The sequence below is a fragment of the Idiotropiscis lumnitzeri genome, chromosome 11 (genome assembly GCF_059441095.1).
Source record: "Idiotropiscis lumnitzeri isolate Australia: NSW breed Sydney's pygmy pipehorse chromosome 11, RoL_Ilum_1.0, whole genome shotgun sequence".
Taxonomy (NCBI): Eukaryota; Metazoa; Chordata; class Actinopteri; order Syngnathiformes; family Syngnathidae; genus Idiotropiscis; species Idiotropiscis lumnitzeri.
Window position 1 is genome coordinate 2,883,890 of NC_142401.1, and position 13,892 is coordinate 2,897,781.

Sequence of the window (13,892 nt, forward strand, 5' to 3'; positions counted from 1 at the left end):
CTTAGAAAATAAATAAAAAGTGATGTTGGAATGAATACCTTCAATTTCTATAAATTATTCATTTTTATTAATTCAAATTATACAATCCAAAGAAAAAAAAAAAGAAAAATCTGCGTACTTCCAAAACACTAGCCACTCAAGTTTGTTCCCATCAAAACAATCAGGAATGTTTGTGTCAGGCCAAATTATTATATTTGTCACAGATTGCAGGTTGTGGTGCTGGCAAAAAGTTAAGTGTGCACAAGCAAGAAGAAAAAGCATATGTGCTGAGGGACTCAAAACAAAATGTTATTTTCCAAATATAAAACAAAAAGGCAAACAAGGCATGTGGACACAAAAGGAAATAAAACATAAATAAATAAATTTAAAAAAAAAAAGCAAAAAGACAAGACATGTGCTGCTAAAAACAACTGACAGGAACACCCCAAAAAAAAAAAAAAGCAACTAACACAATGAACCAACAAAGACAGAAAGAGAACCAGGGAACTAAATACACGCAAGCTGACGAGACAATGAGGAGCACCTGGCTGAGGGGCGGATTGGGAGACATAAGAGACCGGGATGATGAGCACAAGTGGCCTGGGAACTAACCAAAACTAACATGAACAGCAAGCAAGCAAGATGACAAGAGACAAACCCAAAATGCAATTTAAATAAAAACAAAAAAAAAAAAAAACAGATCATGGAGGAATTAAAAGAGCAGTTGTTGAAAAGCCACTCGTAAGCAGCAAGCCACTTGTGTCGCCGGAGTCCCAAGAACTTCTCCGTGCATGCTCTCCAAATCTTGAAATCAAGCACTTTCTTTCTCAGAAAACATTTTTCACACGTGGCCACGTAGCGTCATCGTGAAGTTTCATTTCCCGTTAATAATAAAAAAAATCAAAGTATGCTTAAGACACACAACACTCCTTACGCTTTGCCGCATTTCAAAATCCCATTGACAAATATCTATTTGAATGTTCTACCACATTTGGAAGCAAATCTTTTGTTCGCACAATATGGAGGCTATTGTTGAGGCGCTGGCATGAGGACAAGAGAGCGGAAGGAGAAGGGAGTGGCTCAGACGGGGCGAGGAGGTGACAAGAGGGTGGCAAAGGGATGATGGAGTGCATCAAGCTGTGATCCCCCCGCCCTGCCCCCCCCCTCCCCGACTGCTCATTTACCCTCACCCCCCACTGCATAAAGGAAATTAAAGAGCTGCGTAGAGAAGGAGAAGAGAGGAGGAGGGTGGTGATTTAGAGTGGTTCACAGGGGGGGGGGGATGGGGGACCCGGCACATTCCAGTTAATTACTGAATAATGAGGAACAATTTATTGTGTTTTAGTTAGAGACATCGAAATGCTTCTGGATAGCGCCTATAGCACAGAACAAGAACCCTCGGACCAGTTTGGTTAAACAGTCTAACTTTGAGTTATTAACTCCTTCATTGCCATTGACGGATATTGACGTCAAAAAAGTATGTTCATTTTACCAGAGCTGGTAATAAATGAGTTAATGCTTCTTACCGGCAGCACAGATGGCGGAGGCTCAGGATCATTATCGCGTTGTAGATATATTTAGGGCAGGGTTTGTCTTTCAATATTTTTCTTTCAGTGGTTGCAATGCTAGTGTTGGCAAATGAACAGAGAACAACAAAACAATATGAAGAACGCAAAGTACGGTCTTGTCAGCTCACCAAGTACGATCCTCCTAGGTGTCTTTTTCAACCGGAGTGGCTGAGCTTGTTAACGTCTCCGGTTCTGATGTATTTCTCATCTTGGAATATTTTCCTCGCCAATGCGACGATTTAAGCTATCTGACGAGAGCAGCGTCGTCTATTTTGTGCGTTCTTGGTTTATTCGTACTTTCAATTGGAACGCGACTTGGGTCGCGACTGATGTCGTTTCACGAGATCACGAGGATGTAAGAACAGAGAAGAATGCAAACTGAGAAACGGCTTCGATTACTGCCCTTTACATTGAAGAAGAGGAAGTCAATCGAAAGTACGGATACGAAAAAACAATTCCGTCCCAAGCCCATCCCGGAAGATTTGTTTTCCCATTGGGGAATTATGGATGCAGATTGGCTGACGGAAGAAAAAACAGTTCGGTAACCATTGTAACTTTGCAAGATGTCAAATGAAAATGCAAAAATACATTTGGTTTGCGTAACACGCCAATCATTTTTTTTCTTTTCTTTAAACTCTCTTGCGTCGACGTACTCACTCATCTCCTCATTGACCCGACTCCAAGAAATACCCTCGCCTTGAAACTTTTATCGCAATCAATGCGATTCTTGTTGCATTGCTTTTTACGATACCCTCAATTTCTTGAAATTATCTCGGAGATGACATCAGCGCCCGCCGTTTATTTCTATATCTCCCCGTTTCATGGCCCATCTCTCACAATTGCCTTCACACGTATTTTCTACTCACCGATCAGCTAGAAAAAATGCTGAGTGGAGTCAAAAAGGTTTCCCTTGCAGGTTCTCATGCACATGGTGTGAAATGTTTAGCTTTATTTTTCTTCGGCAAACTCAATCTTCCCAAACCGCAATATTATCTTCACAAAGGCGGAAATGAAATACAAAGCCCGTATATGATCTTAAGATTATATTGTGAGCATAAAGCACCGGCTGATTGGGGTTCATTTATGGGAGAGAAATATCAAACCATTTTTGTGCGCGCGCCGTTCTATTTGATAATGTGTCAGACTTGCCGTTATACTGTAGTCGTACATGGGCTGAAATGTCTCGTCTCTTTGATGTGTTAAATCAAAAACCTGACCAGAGAACAAAGAAGCTGTCAACAACCTTCGCCACATTGTTATTGAGTTTCTGTCATGCGTACATCTCTTGTGCAGACACAGAGGTGTCCGATGTTATTACGACCAACCAAAAAGACGGCGCTCTTCGGATATAATGACCATTTGCAGATGCAGCATTTTATTTTTGGTTTTGTTCTTACAAATGGTCAATGGTTTGTCACACCGGAGCCACTGCGACCTCCAGAATACGACTTTAACTTTGTCAAAGGTTTCTCCGCATTAACCGTCAACACAATGACTGGATCACAAATCACGCACGCGCGACAGTACGAGCGTTACATGCGGCGTCTCTCGTGACATTGACGGAGAAACGCGAGAAGGTTCTTGCTGAGTGCGTGACCACGCTGTGTTGCCCAAATAGATACATTCCCCCTTTTTAAGTGATGCAGCCTTCAGAATATGAGTGCTACTTGAATGTTAATGAGGGCTCCTTTGGACACGCATAAATTAAATGATTCGATGTCTGCAATCATGCAAGGTCCTTAGGTGTCCCCTATTTATGGCATTGGAAAATGGAGCTGCTTTTATTTACGATGCGACTGCCTGGCAGGGCTTTGCCACCTGAGCAGCGCAGCCACAAGACGAGTGTTTTAATGACCTGCAAATGAATCATTCTGGCGCTCCCCAATTTGGTCAACAAAAGAGAAATTGGAGCATCCACTGAAAAGTGTCGATTGCAGATGATTTGGAGATGAAATGTTTTTATTCATATGGATGATCACTTGCGGGAAAGAATTCTCATAATGGGAATTTTTCACTTTCTTTGTACCGGATATAAAGACAATAAAGACATTTCTTATTTTTCTAATGGATATCCAATAAAAATGGTGGCATGCGAACCCGAACGCAATCTCTTCTTGGATGTTAGTTTTTAGTGTAAGAATACGATAAAAATGTTCATTTTGAATAATAGCAAGAAAATATATTTTCTCAAATTGTGGCCTCCCATTTGATCGACAATTACATCAAATGACATCAATTACAGCAAACGTTTTGCAATACATTACATACCATATTTATTCAAGCGCTATTATCATTTGCAAAACAAAAACAAGAATTTACGTTAAATGCCCATGACAACGAAATGAGGAGATCCAATATGGTCATCTTTACATTTCCACGATTCAATTTAGGAGAGAATTTAGAACTATCAAGTTTAAAGTCATCTTTGATTTTTTTTTTTTCACATGATATCCTCATCAAGTTCATCCGGCAACATTCTCCACAACGGACAATTTAGTTTATTTTTGTATTTATTTATAATTAATTTCTTAATTTATGTATTTATGACATTGTTTTAGTGATGAGGCTATAAATCCCTCAAATTTGTGGGTGCTCTAAAAATGACTTATTTGTTTTTATATTCTGAAACGCTTAAGGAAATGGCGTCCTGATTGTTAGGTGCGTTGTCTCTGACGACCATTCGCTTGCCCCCTCATTTTTTGCATCCTTCTCATTGTCAGTTTCTTGTTGCGTCAACAGCTTTTTTTTTTTTTTTTTTTTTCATCATTACAATTGCATTAATTATCGCACAACTCTTTTTCCTCCACAGAAAACTTGAGCGAGGGGTACAGGCTCGAACTCACTAGGCACGTCATTAATCAACATATGAAATCAAATCAGCACGTCTACGCGTGACACTCGCCCGTCTACAGTACAACGGAATTCATTTTTCAATCGTTGCTTTAACCAAATGCTTCAATCAGTAGACGTAAGCCTTTCTAAAGGACGGTCAGCGACTCAGACGAGCACATTTTAAGACTCCTCAGGCCTCCGAGAAGACTCTTGGGTGCCGCAACAAAGAGAAGCAGCCAGCAGTCATCTCCAAGGTCACACTCCCCTTTTTGTGTGCGTTTTTTTTTTTTGGAGACAGAAAACACTTCTCTTAAAATTTAAATTTTCGTTCACCCTTCTATTTATTAATGAATTTCTGAGTACAGTGCCAGTTCGACTGAAACCTGCTTGGCGGCATAATTCTCTCCAACATTTGTTCATTGCCGCTGGGGAACATTATATGAAGGCACGGCTTACAATGCCATCAATATGCCCAAGATGACAATCGGACGTCTCATAGATATTAATGGGAGTGCAAATTAAATCAAAGTTGGATTGTGGCATTCGGGGCTATGATCAATGCCTTTTGCACAGCCAGATTTAATATGGGCTTGGTAATTTGAGTATCCAAACAAAATGTGCATCTTAATGGGGAAGATGAACGTAATCCCACATGGGGTGGAAATAATACATTAGCCGCATTGTAATTTGAGAACTCAAGAGTGCAATGTTTCACTTGCTTGCTATTAATGTTGAATAAAAGCCTGACTGATGCGGGATGTGAATGTCTGAATTGTTTTTCGACACCTCCTGAGATGTCGCTGGAGGCCTCTTCGGATAACAAAATGAATTAAAAAAAAAAAAAAAAACCTAATCATGTTTAGTCAATGCATTAGCATCAAACCTGAAAAAACTAAAAACACATCCGGCTAATTCATTCCTGCCAGAAGCAAGGACACGTCTGTTATTGCATTCACAACAAATGATTATGAAAGAACAACACGTCAGGTGTGTTGGAATTGGTTCCAAAATATTTCATTTAATTATGCAAAATGGTGTTTTGGCGACAGCACTTTAGAAATGAACACAACAAAAGCACAGGAAGTTTTAGAGAATCGATTAAGCGTCCAAGTATGACGGCAACTAACTTGAGGGTTTACTTCTCATGAATTCACACGATTACAATCGCCGTGACCTCAAGCAAAGTGCAACGCTGCAACAGTTGTTGGTTACAGACTGCTGTACCTTGACAAATTGAATTCTTTCCGCGACCACGTTTGAAAGTCCGAACACTCCAATCTCAACATTGCGCCCAAAGGAAATGAGTGCAAAAGTGCAACTAATCCTTTTTAGCAACCCCCAAATAAATTCAGGGAACATGACTTGAAATAAGAAAAATACTGGATTAAATATTGCAAAAAATGGAAACAAAGTAATAACATCATTATTACATTCTTATAATTTAACGGCGGCGGTGTACTACTCCTTCTGGTGTGTGTGACTTGGCCACCGGGAGGCAGAATAATTCACAAAAACAAGTTTATTGCAACAATCTCATATTTGCTGCTTTTCACAGAGGACAAAGTCAATGTCGTCGTTTTCAGAAGCGTGGTCATAATGGCGGTTCCGTGCTGCGTGGGAGCTTAATAAAATACTTCTCTGGTTATTTATATTGTTATGGATATTAATTGGAAAATGCAGTATAGCAGAGGGACAGACCGGGCAGGTCATGGAAGTTAGCCACTGTCAGTCAATGAAAGCGGCGAGTGGCAGGAGTAGCAAATTGATGCGGTTGCACAGCTATAACATTGCATTTGCAGTTCACCAAACGTGAAACAAGCGAGCGTTGTCCATCAATAAAAGTCTATTGACAATGTCAGATGTTAAAATGTCATCCATAAACCTTACGGGCCTCTCGGCAGGCAACACACAGTGCCTAATTCGGCTGAGAGTCTGACGTTCATGTGAACGGCAACTGCATTGAAAGGTTGTGCATCTTGTGACAGACTGCAGCATTCATCAAATGAGATGTGAACTTGTGTGCGGGTACAGGTGCCTTTTTTCGACAAAACCGTCACGGCAGCGTCACAATCCCGAGTGTGATGGTCGCAATAATATTAGCATTATTATTTTTATCCATCCATTTATTTCCAGTCCCCCATCGGGTTCCAAGTGAGCTGGAGCCGATCCCAAATGAATTTGGGCAAGTCTTCAATTAAGCCGACATGCATGATTTTGAAATGTGGGAGGAGGCCAGAGGGCCGAGAGAAAACCCACGAGCGCAAAGGAACAACATGCAAACACCATCGAGGAAGATTGAAACCCAGAATTGTTCTAATCATTATTTATATTTCATTTTTTTAACATACATTACATATTGTTTGAAATATGGACTGGTGTGACTACAATTGCTCCCTTTCTACATACTGCCCCTCAGTGGCGAAAAGGTGTCATGACCTGCAACTGACATGCTGCTTTTTCCTAAACAGTGCGTCCACCAAACAGGGAGGGCAGAAATAGAAGAAAAGTTTGATATTTCATCATAAAATGTATGTGATGATAAGAATCACCATGGTTTGTGCTATGTCAATGCACATGGAGATAAATGGGCGAAAAAGCAGCCGAGATGATCAGATCTCACTCCATATCTTAATGGGATCCTCTCACGCGCCATTCCCATTAATGGCCAATCCCCCAATTATGTAAATCAGAGAACGGTCACTCGCAGGGACAAGTTGAAGTTGCTCACATAAACAGCAACAGTGTCACATTGCACCGAGTGCTAATTGGTCACTACTTTTCATATAATTGCAGCGGATGAGGTCACGTCTTCATCTAACCTCTCTTAAGTATTGTTTTTCAGCACACAAACAGTTAATGGAGCAATTAAGATGGGGGGCACAAGAACCACTTGGGGGGGGGGGCATTTGGCACGGGCAGAGATGAAGAGAGGAGGAGCGGCATGCTGGACATGGTACTCGTGAGCATATATTGTGACATGTTGGCGTGCTAAATTGATTGGAGAATTTTCAAGTCAAAGTCAGCAAAGGCCCGAATGTCCGATGACTCAAAAAAATGATCCTGGATGATTATCCTGTGCTGTGATGTGTGTTTTGAGTGATTTTCCACCTCTCCATGTTCTGTGTCGTGTATTTATGTATGACTGTTTGCTGAGTTTTTGTTTCTTCCAAGTTCATACTGTGTCCGCTGTTGTCCCCCCCCCTCCTTCTTCTTGGAAAATGCCCGGTCGACAATCGTCAAACATTTTTTAATAAGTAAAATGAGAAATTCATACCTGTGTGACATGAATCGGGAGTACGGAAGTGACCAGACGCTTGAGCTGTTGCCGGATAAAAATTGAGGATCAACAGTTTTGTATAACGCGTTTCCCGTGTCATCATAACAATGTAGTTATCAGATAAACTAGCAGAATAGCGCAGCCTCCTCTACTTTTTCTTCTCCTACTCTTTCTTGTTTTATATTTTATGTAAATCTGGATTTAAGTGGCAACATGCTGCCTCTCACAGGACACTGACGGTACTGCAACCGGCAATTGGTTTGAAGGTTTACCCACGCCTTCCAAATCTCTCGGCGCAAACCTGCCTACCGACCATAAAACGTCACATGTGAATCCTCATACGTCCAAAATCATTACTTTTCAGGAGACCCCCAAAAATGCCATGTTTGTTCAAACATTAACTTTGCATTGTCAAAGAGCGCAAGTCATTCTCATCACCCACACATATGGACTGAAAATGTTTACATTGACCAAATTATGACGTAGGAGCTTTCGGCCTGAAAACAGATGCAGTAACGACCCCGAGGAGAAGTAGAGATGGAAAGTCCGCACAAGCTCAAGCCCTCATTCTGCCACAGACTTTGCTCAGCCTCTATGACCAAGTTATGCCCTGCCGTGGAGTTGGAGCCATCATATGTCAAGTCGACCACAGCAACTTGCAGGTCTGTCACTTGAGCACGTCTACCAGCAGGAATATCTGACAGCCAGCGCTGCACCAGCGGTCTCAGACTCTGCAAGTGGATGAGAGAACTGTCAATAATTCTCCCAAAAGGAGCGATGTGAGCGAGAAAGACGAGGGGGTGAAGAATAAAAAAGCATGATGAAATAAGAAGGCATCATATAGTTCAGACGAACAATGACAGGAGTGTTTCAGAGCCGCCACTTTGAAAGGCACGAATAAAATCGGACTTTTCTTCACGGATGCACTACATGTGAACATACACATTTTAACAGGGATTTAAAAAAAAAACAATTTTAATCATGATGCTTATCATCTATGTGAAGATGGTGAGAAATAAGCTTACCTACTCATGGATGTAATTTAAATTGACTTTAAAAATGTGCCCTAGAAAATAAATAAAAATAAAAATTAAAAATTAGGGTTGCGACTAGTGGTTATTTTAATGGCTGATTTATCGGTTGATTATTTTAATGGATGAATGACAATTTTATTTAAGTATGTTTTAATATATTTTTCCAAAAAAAGGACTATTTCCAAATAACAAGACAGAAGATGCCCAAACATAAATGAATTATGATGCAGTTACTGGTTTTGTCAAAATGGAGGACTACAGAAATCGGGAAATATTGTCTGCAAATTTGGATCATTTTTATTCTAATAAGGATTCTAAACGATTAATCGATTATAAAAAATTCTTATCGACTCATTCGATAGCCCAAAACTCCAAAAATGATAAATAAATGAATACTGTGCCTAAAAATAATTTATGAACTTTAATGAGAGACAGTATTTGTCATGGTGATTAATGTCTGTAACGCCTAAACGTTGCTCAACGTAACGCCAACATTTGGCTCAATGACTTCCAATGAGCTCATGACACCTTGGTTAACATATTCCACCTCAATTATATTTCTCTTCATCTGTGCTCTTATCTGGAACCTTTCCTGGCAATCAGAGGTTCTGTTTTCCCTCAGCCAATTTTCTAGATAATGCCGCTTATCTCGCCGTGCGACTAAAGTTGCCAATGGAATGAGGCTCCAGTCAACCTCATCAGCACTAATTGTGTCCCCGTTAATGCATATTTACAAAATGTCACTTCAAAGAAATCAGCTGTCCACGCTGTCTATGGGGACGCCCGGCGAGAGTGGGAAGTGACAATTGCTTCTCGGCAAATCAAAATTAGCAAACAAGCTGCAGATAAATAAAGCGGAGTTGCACATGGGGGGGGGGGGGGGGGGGGGTTCTTGAATGTGACTGGGCCTGGCTTGACCGATACATTTGGGAGGATGTTGCTCGGCGTAATGATAGCGGAGGCAAAGGAATGCTCCAATTAATTAATGCACACACACACACACACGCACACAAAAAAACAAAGCGCTATTGTTGCAGCGACACTTGCGAGGTTGCAAATTGGACTCCCTAATTGAAAAGAACAATTAGAGCAAATGTTTGGTTGATTCATCCCTCAAGATGTCATCCAATTAAGCGCAGTTAACATTATTTGATGACTTGAATCGTCCTGCTCAAATGAGCCTCCTCGTGTGAACGCAAACACGCTAATCTTCGTCTCGTTGTCAACTAATGTGTTTTGGCACAAATGTATACAAATGTGACTGAGGACAGACAGCATAAACGCTGATACATGGGGATGGCGTCATGTTAAATCTTCGACAAAGAGCACCACAAAAATGACAAAAGATGACAGAGATGATCTCAATTTACTGTTGAAGCAGAAGCGATTAAGTAATATACACACACACACACACCCATACAAACGTGGGATGATGCACGCACATACGTACACACTACTGGTTACTACTACTACTAAATGGCGTGCAAATATTTCAAGTTTAAGTTTGTCAAATAGTAAAATCGTTACACTGGTGATTTTTTTGTAAGTTATTTTTTTTATCATCAAAGACTATTTTTCATTGTGGTCATTTTATAGAATAAAATTCTTAAAAATCTTAAAATCTTAAATTATTTGCATTAAAGCTATTGTTGTGCATAAAATATATCTGTTCAAAAAAACTCTTTCTTTGTCCAATATACTTGATTTGGGTGAAAGCAGCCCACGTTTCACTGGTGATTCCTGAAAAAATAAATAAAAAATAAAAATAAATAAAACACAAGTGAGCCTTGAAAGGTCAGTTGCAATGCTCCAAATTGATTGCCACTCAATAGTTTCCCTCTTTTAAAAAAAAAAAAATTAATAATGTCTGACATGGAAAGACCTAATCATGTCATTTAATAAAAATAAAAAAATCTGTGAAACTTCTAATTCTGCAGTGGTCTCTTAATGACATTCCAGAATTGTACGTATATACTGCACGGACTCAAAGACAAGACCATGTAACATGAATTGCTTGTAGAGTCCAGTTGGAGTCCAGCTTTGCACTCCGCAACAAAATCAGGGAGTCATTTGTTTGCTTTGACCATCACAGATGCCGCGCACTGCATGAGATGCCGGGACAGGGGCTCATTTTCTGCCGCTTTATTAATCATCGCACGGAAAGCTCCAAGTTGCATACAACTTTGGTAGTTAACCCCGTCACCCGTCGATGTGACTGCCAAGTGACTTTGGGCTGAGACTGAGATGATGAATACCAGCCAAGTGCAGAGAGGCCTGGGGACACATCATCCCATACTTGCGTCGGGCAGCGACAGCGGAAAAAAAAAAGAAAAAAAAAACACTGGAAAATAACTGAGATGTAAAATCGTATCTGAGCGTGAGATGGGGTCGCGGGCGTTTGGGGGGGGGGATCTGCAAGATAGCCGAGGAAGGCCCGGTCGGGCTGTGCTGGATCAAGGTTGGACCTCAGAGGAGCAGGCGAGGAGGAGCGGAGCCCAGGGCTTACACGCAGATTGAAGGTGAAATCCGACTTATCAGGACAGGAAACGCAGCTCAAAAAGGCCTAACAGCGCTAATCCTCACTCAAGACCTGATGATACAACCTCAAAATACCATTGAGAAAATGCCTTCATCCTTTAAATAAACCTGCATTGATGTTTTTGCTGCCTTAAAGAGCAGTAATCCTCGGAGAAGGCAGAAAGAGAGCATTCTCTAAAGCTCTCCTTAACATTCACCCGGTTTCTTATTGCCCATTTCAAGTTGGGGCGGGGGGACAGGGGGGGCGCACACACACTTCACGAGGCGCGCCTTTTACCTTGGAGGAGATAAGGACTTGAAAAAGATGCATACTTTTCCACAGAAGGCTTCTCGTGTCGAAATCTCTGGGAACGTGCCGCATCCGTCTGCAGGTGCGTGTCTGCGTGCGATAGCGCCGCTAATCACCATTTAAGTTCATCTGCAGCCATGTCATCCTAGATCGTTCTTACCTTGGTGTCCTTTCAACATTCTGGCCTTCATTCAGGAAAAAAAAAAAAAGCTTGATGTTGTAGAGACGACACACGGACACACACACACACACACACGTTGTATTTTAGCAGATGGACCTAAAGCTGTCATTGTGCATTTTAATTGGACATTTATGGCTGGATTTTTGGGCATCCACTTGGCTGGAACAGGCCCCATCTGATTATACATTATGACAATATTAAAACAGATGTCCAGACCAATAAAGTAAATTCCTGAAGGACTGTGCGTAATGTGAGTAATTGATCATTTTTTTTCCTCCCGTGCTGGCCTCTATTTACCAGCATGCTCCTGTTAAACAGATTGCCCCCGTAGTCAGGAGTGGGGCCCATATGGCACAGCAGTTTACTGGCAATTTGACTAAACTGCTGATGAAGTGTTGCTGTTCCTCTGGAGGAAACCTGTTGGAGGAGGGACATTTTTTTTTTTTTTTACACTGAGCTGGCTTTTAAGAGCGCTTACTAAAATCCAAAAATGTCTTCCGCTGTTCAAACAAGGCTGCTGGCACAGGCCGGGCTCTTGCCGTTGCACAGGAAGCCTCCCTTCGCAAGTTGGACCTCGGGTTGGCTTCCACATCCTCCAGACAGCTCAGCAATGAGGGGATGTTTATTATGATGCAAACTTGCCTTGGCAAGATGCAATCACAACACTTTGCTGCTGTAAGAAGACCTGGATGTGTTCGTAGTGCACAGAGAGTTTAAATGAGATACAATTGCAAAGGAGAAAAGAGGGCTAATCCCTTTGAACGTTTTTGTAATCAACAGCAAGACCGCAGGACACAGAAAGTTATTGTCGTCACCTGAACTGATGTTAAAAATCTTTTTACAAACAGCTTGCACAAAAAAAAATTAAACTTTGTCCGCCTCCTCCTTTCTCACCTTCTCTCCCAACACTTGACGCCAAATGGAGGGATTAAAAGGAGACATGGCCACGCTCCAAAGGGATGTTTGGAGAATAGAATCATCACTCACCTATTAGACCGGCCATGTCGATAATCTTTCCGTATCCTTGGTTCAACATCACGCTGCCTGCTGCCTAAGGCGGGGATTGAAGAGAAAGAAGCACATTTAATGCATTATTATTACAGTGATACACTTGACCGATTTATAACTCGGACAATAATTGCAAATACTAAGAAACCAAAGATGTTGGCATTTTTTTTGTAATTAGAACATATTCTTATGAGATGGGAAAAAAAGGAAATACTTGCCGCTATAGAGTTTTTTGTAAATGTTTAATTAAAAAAAAAAAGTCACGTTTTGCGTGACCTGAGAGCGCACAGTCAAAGTACAAAGTGGTGCACAATCCTGACGTCATCACGTGTTGCGTTTGCACCGTGATTGCGAGTGACGTCACCCATTTGGACACGACGATATCCAGCATCCGGTGGGCGTCACCTGACGAGACATTTCCTGATATCAGCAACAAAGGAAATAAAAAGATACCTGTCTTAAAACTATAGTAGTGAATTTCATTATTTAGGATTCACGCCACCTACAAATTTGAACATAATTGAACATCTTTGCATATTCACAGTATAATAATATTTTTTAACAAAGGTTGTTCGTTTTAAACAGATGAAAACACAAATGTTACAGAAGAATGTCCCCTCCCTCCGATTTTCATCACTCAACTGAATAATGGGAGGATAAACGTTTGGCCTTTAAGAATGTAACCTTTAATAGGCTGCCATCTGCTGGCTCACAGCGCGACTTACACCTAGAAGAGTGCACCGGAGGCCTCCTTTGGTTCCCAAATTTATGATCGCAAAAAACATGCGCATGCAAAAGTGGTTACTTAATTATTATATATATTTTTTTTTTTAGCTAGAAGTACAGCAAATTAGACTACAGACATCAACTGGTCTGATTATCTACGCAACTGCCAAATTATTTTATGTGGCCGATAATGGCAAATTATGTCCATACTTTATAAAAATAAATGCAAATTGTCTTTGGCATAAATAACGTTGAGATATTGCAAGCATTTTTAAGGGCATTGAGACAAGTTCTGTTATGATTTGGCACCAAATAAATATCATTTAAATTAAATTGAATTACCGAATCCCTTTTTAGATAATGTGAGCAATAGCTGAGCAAACTATTTTCACTAAATTTTGATTTCAAAACAAAAAAAGTGAAAAGTGTGCCAGAAAAGTTCGACACATTTCCCACCCAA